Source organism: Phascolarctos cinereus, unplaced genomic scaffold (genome assembly GCF_003287225.1).
Source record: "Phascolarctos cinereus isolate Bilbo 61053 unplaced genomic scaffold, phaCin_HiC Scaffold_5;HRSCAF=322, whole genome shotgun sequence".
Taxonomy (NCBI): domain Eukaryota; kingdom Metazoa; phylum Chordata; class Mammalia; order Diprotodontia; family Phascolarctidae; genus Phascolarctos; species Phascolarctos cinereus.
The window spans coordinates 434502235-434511264 of NW_027555958.1; the positions used below are offsets into that span (position 1 = coordinate 434502235).

A 9030-nucleotide genomic window follows, 5' to 3' on the forward strand; every position below is an offset into this window, starting at 1 on the left:
TAAAATATACAAATCACCCAGCTAACATGAACTACATTGGAAAGTACTGGAAGAACTGAATTTTGCTGCTGACTTGAGGGTCTTATCTCTAAAATATCATGGAGAATCCAAGAAAGGTTGCAGGACTGGAAGGCATTTAAAGCTCCTTCCAAATCTGCATGGAGAAAGTATCTCAATGTTCAAAAGAGTGAGACTGACTGAAAGCAAAGTTAGTTAAAGGGACAGCTTACAGCTAGGCAATGAAGCACTGATTACAGAGTCAGCCTGCCTTCATCAACAACAGAAGATGCCAGGCTAAGATCATTTCCATTTTTGAGAAGGCTACGAGACTGGCAGAGCAAGAGAAAGCTATATAGTCTACCCAAAGCGTAGCATTTATTATATATAGTCTTCTAAAAGCAACAATTGTTTCATTCTTTTCTTTGCGCATCCCCAGCATCTAGCCTGGTGCCTCACACATAACCATGTACTCCATGAGTGGATGATTTTTTTTTTGACAGACTGAACAGAGAGACATAAGCTAAGGGCGATAGCTTAGATGGCTTGGAAAGTATTTATGTAATGTGGGATTCAGAATAGTTACTAATGATTAAATGTCATTTTGGAAGGTTTTTAGATAACTGCCTAGGGATCAGTGCTTGGCCTTGGAATATTTGACATTTTTATCAATGATCTAAATAAAGACATAGGATGCTTATCAAATTTACAGGTGACACAGTTAATACAGTGGATGTCAAAATCAAAATCCACAACTATCCCAACAGGATGGAATACTGGCCTAACTCTAATAAGATGAAATTTAACATGGACAAATGCAAAGTCCTACACAGGTCCAAAAAAAAAAATTTCAGAAGTACAAGATGGGGAATACATGGATAAATAGTCATCCACCTGGAAAAGATAGACAGGTTTTAATGGACTGCAAGGTAAATAAGTCATCAGTTTAATATGACAGCCAAAAATATATAACATAATAATGATGATGATGAGGACAATGATGGTGGGGTCATCTTTTCCTACATTAAAACAGGTTTTATATTCAGTGACAGGGAGATAAGAATTTGGCTCTATTCTGCTCAGATCAGATAATACCTGCAGAAATGTGTTTCTTTCAAGGTACCACATTTTAGGAAAGTTATTAACAAGCTGGAGAGCATCCAAAGGGACCAAGAAGGTGAAAAGACAAAAGAGCAAAAACAACGTTGTTGCTACTAGCTTGTCTTGTCAAATGTCTACTTTACTTTAAAGGAGTCCATGACAAAATCTTGATCTCACTGCAGAAAAAAGTACACCCTCTCGAGACTCATTTTTATAGCACAGCAATCAGACAAAACTACAGATGGCACAAGAATTTGGTTAAGAAAATGGAAAAAGAAATAATCTGTCTAATAATTTCTATTTCATTGCTGCAGGCAGATCTGGACAACACAGAAACAATTATGTATAAGTACAGACAGATATACATAAGCTGTATAGGTACATATAAGATATATGTATATACAGTATAAATGGGAGGTAATCTCAGAGGAAAGGTACTAGACGTGGGAGGGAACACAGAGGAAGAAAAAAAGGAAATATAGATGACAGGCCACACCACATAGTTTCAACAATGTCATTAAGTTCTCCACAAAAAAGGCTTCCAGGAATCTTTGAGAATCGGGTCAATGTAAGGCACAAGGAGACTAAGAAGTGTGTTCTCAATATTTCTGACAATCCAAAGATCCATGGGTCAACAGGAAGGTGCCAAGAATGAAAATCCAAGTGTTCCATCCATCTTCTTCCTCAATCTCTTTATCAGAGACAGTATTCAAGAGAAGAGCAGACAGTGATCTAAGGCCTGTCTCCTGATGGTATCACACAGTATTTTTGCGGTATAGTACAAAGAACAACGAATTTGGAGCCAGAAGAAATGGCCTCACACCCTGGCTCTGCTCATAATCTATGGGACCTTGAGCAAGTCACTTCCCTTCTGTGTGAGGCCCAGTTTTTGTTTTTCATTTATAAAATGAATGGAGATGTCTGGTCAAGGTTATTTCTAAGGTCTCCATTCCAGCTTAAATCCTGGGACCCCAGGTAAGTTTACTGTGAGGTAACTGTACAGCCTCACGATCACACAGCCTAGTGTTGGTAAGTAGTAATGATGGGTGCCTCATGATACTTAACTTGTCAAACAGAAATTCAGAAAGAAACCAAGGCCAGTGTGTGAACACACATAAGGAAATGGAGGGGGGCAGAGACGGAAGGTTGGAGAGGGAGGACCCAGCCTAGAAACTTATCTACACACATCACTCCTCCCCCATGACTAAAACATAACAAGGTAGTACTTCAGGTCCAGGCTAAACTTATGTCGAAGAGAGAACAAAACAAATGGAACTAATACCAGTTTAAATTTAAAAAAAGCCAGAATTAAAACAAAACAAAACCTTTTTGTATAACAGGTCACAAAGAAACCATGATCCACCTACCCCTTTAAAAATCCCTTTTCTACCTGCTGATTCAGTGTAATAGGTCTAGGACAGCCTTGTTAGTGCCAGAAATAATGGACTGTCCTCTTCAACTGGTAAATGTTTTCTTTTCTTTTGGTGTGTAAGTTTCACTAGTTGGAAGCATTTTTAAGTTACTTTGTGCCCTGTTTTTCACAGATCATGGTCTATCTTCCCTTCCTCCCTCCACTACCCCCAGGGCAGTTTAACTGCCAGGGAGACAAATGGCCCCATCCCTCCCTCCCTGAGACATTCCTCCTCCCCCTTCTCTGGGCCAGGTGGGTGGGCAGAGCCAAGTCTTAGACCCAGCCTCTCTAGGCCACAATCCCCCAGTTCTACCTGTTCCAGTCCACTTGAAGGGGACTCTTTTCTGCCTCTATCCTCCAGTGGGGGAGAGAGGAAAGTTGTCAGAGGAAGGAAATTAGTCTGAGTTGGGGGGAGGGCAGTAAGCCAGGAGTCCACCCATTAGCCCCACTGCCAAAAGACGTGAGGGTGATCAGTTAGGCCAAAGTTCCAGTAAAGAGCTTCTTCTTCCCTCAGTACACCTTTTAACCCTGACCCCACCCCCACAGATAAAAGGAATGTTGGGGTGGGAAGAGCAAGAAAAGAGCAGAAACTGGGGGAAGGGGGACAATCATTTGGCGAAAAGGCTTTGTTGGAGCAGTATTAAATGTAGGGGTAAATACAGTTTAGAATCACAGGGAAGGGAGAGTACAGGACTTAGAACTACCACATTAAAATCTAGCTCCCCCCTTCATTTTACAGATGCCTCTAGGAAAACCAGCAGCGCCTCCCAGCTCTGGGAAATACAAGCCCCGTTCTGGGATTTTGTTGTTGCTGTCATTACTGTTTAACATCAATGTCCTTCTAGTAATGCTCTATATAGTAATGAATCAGTCACTGAAGAATCAAAATTTCAGCCGAGCCAAGGGGGAATGGAAAGAAATACGGTGGATGGCCATAGGCTGCAGTACAGGACCAAGAGGTAGGTATCCAGAGTGCACGATCAGAAAAGGGGGTGGGTTAATAATTTAGCGAGAAGGAGGACCAACAGAGAGACCTATGGGTGCAGCACTGATATGCATGTAAGATTTAAAAGGCCTAGAGTCTAGACCAGCAAGATCATCTAAATAATTTCAAAGAGGACATGGATGATGGGCCACAACCCATACCATTAGACATGAGATGGCAGATGCACTCTAGTAATGAAATATATGTGTGTGTGTGTGTGTGTGTGTGTGTGTGTGTGTGTGTGACCTTAGAGGTCCTCTAAGTTCAACTCCTCAAATTTCCCAGATAAGAAATCTAGGGACAAGAAGGGTTAAATGATTTGCACAAGGAGCAATAGTGAAGCTGGGAATGAATCATAGTACTACCAACTCCAAGAACAAGGGTTCTTTCCAATACACCATCCTACCTAACCGTCGTAGCAACAACTTTGCTAGGAATCACTTATCCCTGTGTCTCCACAATGGAATGAAGGACTTTTCTGGTAGTATCCCTGATATGTAACCTCTACCAGAATCCTGGTAAGATGGACAGCACTTTCAAAGGGAATCCCTTACACCACCCAGGGCTTAGGACCTTGGGACAAAAGAGAAAAGGGCCTAGTCAACCTATGAGTCTGCCTCTACATACCCATCCACATACTCTTCATCTCAGAGTCATTATGCCTAAGTTTCAAGGTCAAACTTATACCAAGTCCCTACACCTAGACCCATCAGGCAGGAACCCAGGCTAGAATTCAGTAGAGAAGGTCCAAAGACCCAATGTGGGAAGTATAAGGAACAAAGACTTGCCAGGAGGAAGGGTTTTAGGTCAGGAAGCAAGAGTTGGAACACAATCAGAGTCAATAAATATGGTGAGATCCCAATTTATATACACCCCTACTTCTCTGATCCCTTCTGGCACCCCCTATCATACCATCTTGAGGGCTCTAACCTTATTCCTCAACCAAGCCTGCTGTCTAATATCACCTGTCCCGTGTTAAAAACCTAATTCACACCATCCAACACAAAACACAAGTCGTCCTTAGAGATGGGCTAAAAGTTGGGTTTGATTTGTGGGGTTCCCTGCACCCAAAGGAATTCCCATTATGGCCTGGAAAGGTACCAGGAGACTACCTTGAGTCTTAAAGGCATATTTTTGCTTAAAAGTCCCATAACAAAATGCACCTATCATTGATGGGGCAATTTCTTTGGTATAGGAACTACTAATAAGGAAACTCTTAATCAATACACACTGCTAAGTCTACAACTAACTCTGAATATTACAGAACTGCCTGGATTACTGAAAGGTTAAGCGATTTGTCTGAGCAGGGTCACAGACAGTATGTGTCAGAGGCAAGACTTGGACTCAGGTCCTCCTGACTGTTGAGGCTGGTTCTCAATGCCCTCCACCATGCTTACTCTATTATGTATAATGTATGGTATATGTAGAAGTACAGAGATATATGTACATATACACATATATTGAATTAATAAAGAATTACTTTATTAGATATCTGTAAAATGCTTTGTTGGGAATTAGCTGAGATGTAAGACAAGCTGGGGGAGGGGGAGACCTAGGGCAAGAAAGAGCAAAAAACAAATTTTACCTACTTTTAAGATTCTGCCCCTAATTTAGAATCTAAAACAATTCCCTATTGCCTAGATATCAAGGCCCTCCATAACACTGGCCCACTTTACACACTTTAAGAAACCTGCCTCCAAACTTTCTGGCTCAATTTTGTTCTGTTCTCTCTACCTATCCAAAGCCAATCTATCCTTTAATCCATATGTCTTAACCCTCCATGTCCCATAACCACAGCAGACTTACAGTCATCTCTTCATCTCAACTCCTACAGTAATTCTTGTTTACACTCTTACTTGGCACTTCTGCTCTGTTCTGGCCTGAGGTATTCATGAATTTTTCATGTCTAGTAAACATTTTATCCCCCAACTAGACTAAGCTGCTTGATATATCAGAGCTCCTTCAGAGCATACTACCTTCCAACTAAGAGACACTCAATAAATACTTGTCAATAAACATCTGCTATTAAAACAGCTTAAATTCATTCATCCACTTACAATTATACAAAACTACATACAGAAAGATCTTACTTGATCCTCACAACTTGTAGCTGTGATACAAGTTGGATACAAATAATATATCCCTATTTCATAAATAGGAAAATAAAGATGAAAATATGCTTGTAAAGTGACTTGCTCAAGGTTACACAAAACACTTAAATGCCTATCTGCTCCAGGAAAGAAGGAAGGCCCTGTGCTAAACACTGGAGATATGAAGATAAAAATAATGTGGTCCCTGCCATCAGGGAGGTCACTAACTCTCCTGACTTCCAGGGATTGTGGATCAAATACTTTTGCCAGTACTCGATGAATAGCTTGTCCATATAACCCTAAGGTTTTCAATGGGTATCACCCTATAAGGAAGTCAGGTGGGTCTGATATCCTATAGCCAGAACTTAATTAAAAGATTCAATACATTTTAAGATGATCAACCCATTTCTCTGACCCATTATGGATCAGAAATGAGGCTAACAAGACTCTTCAGAGAAGTTCTTCCTTGGGGGATGGGAGGGGTGAGGGTGGGTAAGACAGCTACTATGGTATGCAGGTATGTCTGTATTAAGGCGAGGGGACAATTCCGGTCCTCACTGCATCATTCCAAAAGTGACCAGGGTGGCAACTGATGATGGTACCATCCTCTATAAATAACCAGTACAGTGAGAATGGAACCTATAATCTAATCCATCAGTTCTATGGACTAAATGAAAAAAACTCAGCTCAAAAGCCCCTCCAAACAACATAAGGAATCTGCCCTATATTGTTAAATCCTTATTACAATAGTGGGTTTTAACATATCAATACCTCCTTTAACTTTAAAGTATTCTTCAACAAAGAATTAATTCAATATAGTTAGTAGCAGGCACCTCCATATAGGTAAGCACTAGTACAGAAAAAAAGGATTTCTGGCTACTCCAGCAGAACACTTCATATAAAATTAAAAACTAAAAGAAAATCTGTAAACATAAGAATAATGGACAAAGAAAAACACCCTAAACACATCACTTTGTGATGTAGAAACTGCTGGGGCCAGTTGAGTTCTTCACTGCAGACATATAGCCAAAACAAATCAATCCTACTCCCATGGGTTATGATGATGATGATGCCACAGGAGTCATCCAAGACACATCTTTTAACTACGGCACTGTGTTTATGCCTTTTCTATGTTTAACTGGTGTTATCCAAAGGCAGTCCCATCAACTCCATGAACACCATTTACAATTAGGTCACTGTTCTCCAGATGCTAAGTTCAAAACTTCAGAAATGGAAAACCTATTTTTGGAGGTTTTCTTTTTCTTCTCTCTGAAACTTCTACAGATATTTCCTACACTTAAGGACCACCATGTATTCATTTTGAATTATGTAACCTAGTTTTCCTTGACAGAGTTGTCTAGGTACTTTTTTTTTTTTGCAAATGCAATCTAAGAAAATGGACTTTTTCCCCTCAAAAGATGACTTGGCACAGTGGAAAAAGCAATGTTTTTGGAGTCAGAGGACTTGGGTTTAGATTCCACTTCTGCTACTGACTACCTGTGTGACCTTAAGCAAGTCACAATCCCTCTGGGTCTTGATTTTCTTATCTGCAAGAGGAGGGAAGAGTTGGCTTAGATGACCTTCCAGCTCTAAATCTGACTTCAAGATCAGACTTATTCGAAAAAGTGAAATGATGTCGTTGGAACATATGTCCTTAAAGACTTCTTGTTGTTCAAAACATAGTTTGCCCATTCTATGCAAAGTAGATCGTTACATTTCCCATTATGTGGCATCCCACTTCAAGCCTGGGCCCAGCAAAGAAACAGTCCTCTAAATCAAAGGTCAACAGAGACCTAACCCTAGATAGAACATAAGTCAGCATCTTTCTGATACTTCGGGCCGGAAAGAAATGGCCGACCGACCAAGAAGATAAAGAAGGTACCAGGAGATTTACTACCCATGACACAGAAAGAGGGAAGAGAAAGGAACTATGAGAGCTAGAGAAGAGCCGTGTTGCCAGTTGACTGTATCACAGGCAGCCACGAGCCTGATCTCTATGGAATGCAGAGCACCACGATGTACCCAGATGCAGGGTGAGGACCAAACAAGAGGTCAAGTGATGCAGAAAGGAAGTCTTCCTTCCCTCCCTTCCTCTCTCCCCTACTTACCTCTTACTTACCTATCCAGCCCCGCCCAACCCAGCCCCGGCCCCGGCCCCAGCAGGCCAGGTGGGAGAGCGCACCTGCCAGATGCCCTCCCCTCTCCCCCAGAGGGCCGGCTCTGAAACCCCCGCCGGTCACTCGCTCCCACCGAGGGCAACGTGCCCAGAGCAGCGGCACTGAAGACGCAATGGGCCGCCCCCCGACGTCCCCGTTGAGGGCGGGGTCGAGCACTGGGCCCGGCCTCGGCAGCGACGAGGGGATGGAGCAGGAAAGGCGACGCCTCGCTTGGACTTGGGCCACCACTCACCGGAGGGGCCGGCCCGAGGAGAAGAACGGATGCCCCCGGTCAGGCCGCCTCCTTCCTGGGGACCCCGCGGGGCCTCGCCCCACTTCTGGGGGCGGAGTACGTCTGTTTTCGGAGGGTCACGACCCACCCAGGGCACGCTGCGCCTCTGGCGGCGGAGGATGCTGCGCTGCTCCGCCCCTCCCGCGCCGGTCCCCTCGCGTCTTGTCCGGTCCTCCCCGTCCAGCCCGCCGCCCGCGGCAGCCACTGTTTCGGGCTCCGGCTCCGGGTCCCACCGCACGCCCAGTCCCTGCTGCAGCTGGAGCAGCTGCTGCCCGAACAGGGGGCGGGGACTACCAACGGACCAGACCATTCCAGGTTCGTGGAGGGGTGGGGTGCATGAGGAGAGGCCTGCAAGGAGGAGAGGGGAGCCTCGGGGGATGGGGGCCGAAGAGGAGACGCCAAGTTCGAGGTCGTTCTCCCGCCGCAGCTCCTCCCGCAGAGGGATGCGCTGGGGAAAACCTGAAGCCAACGTCGCCTCTTCCCCGGCGGGGACCGAGAGGATGCCTTCAGCCCGGCCTCTCCTCGCCTTCCACCCCTCCCCACGCGCTCTGTGTACGTTGGCCCAGGCTCGCGGCACCTCCAGAACGCGGCAAACAGCGGACCTAGCAACGGAGAGCGCGGGGCGTGGTCTCGTCCTGGAGATGCTGCGGACGGGACGCCCAGCCGCCCGCAGAGAGCTTGCGTGCACAGCGCTTCACCTTGGGCCCTGCGGCACATCCTTGGGCTGCTGGCCGCGGGGAGACGCGTGCCTTCCAGCTCCCTACCACAGCCACCCGGGAGCCCAGGGCTGAGCCAGGGAAGAGCATCTTCGCATTTGTGAGCCAGCATCTGGGCTGAACTAGAGGAGGAGAGGCCATCAAGTCCGGCTCGACCTTTGCGAGATGACCGGGTGCGAATCCCCATCCTCTTCATTTCGTCTACAGATCCAGAGATCACACAGCCATGAAGCTCTGAGGCTAGACCAGGGATGCTGCGACCACCCCACGTGTGGAAGAGCA

The 9030-nt window shown here is 45.0% G+C and overlaps 1 protein-coding gene across 1 annotated transcript in view; it reads right to left on the reverse strand.

Moving 5' to 3' along the window:
• TTLL7 (tubulin tyrosine ligase like 7) overlaps positions 1 to 8082 on the reverse strand; it is a 188631-nt gene extending 180549 nt beyond the window's left edge. Inside the window, 1 exon segment of the mRNA XM_078156547.1 lies at positions 7994 to 8082. The gene's annotated coding sequence lies outside the window, so the exon portion shown is untranslated.
• Between the last annotated feature and the right edge of the window lie 948 nt (positions 8083 to 9030).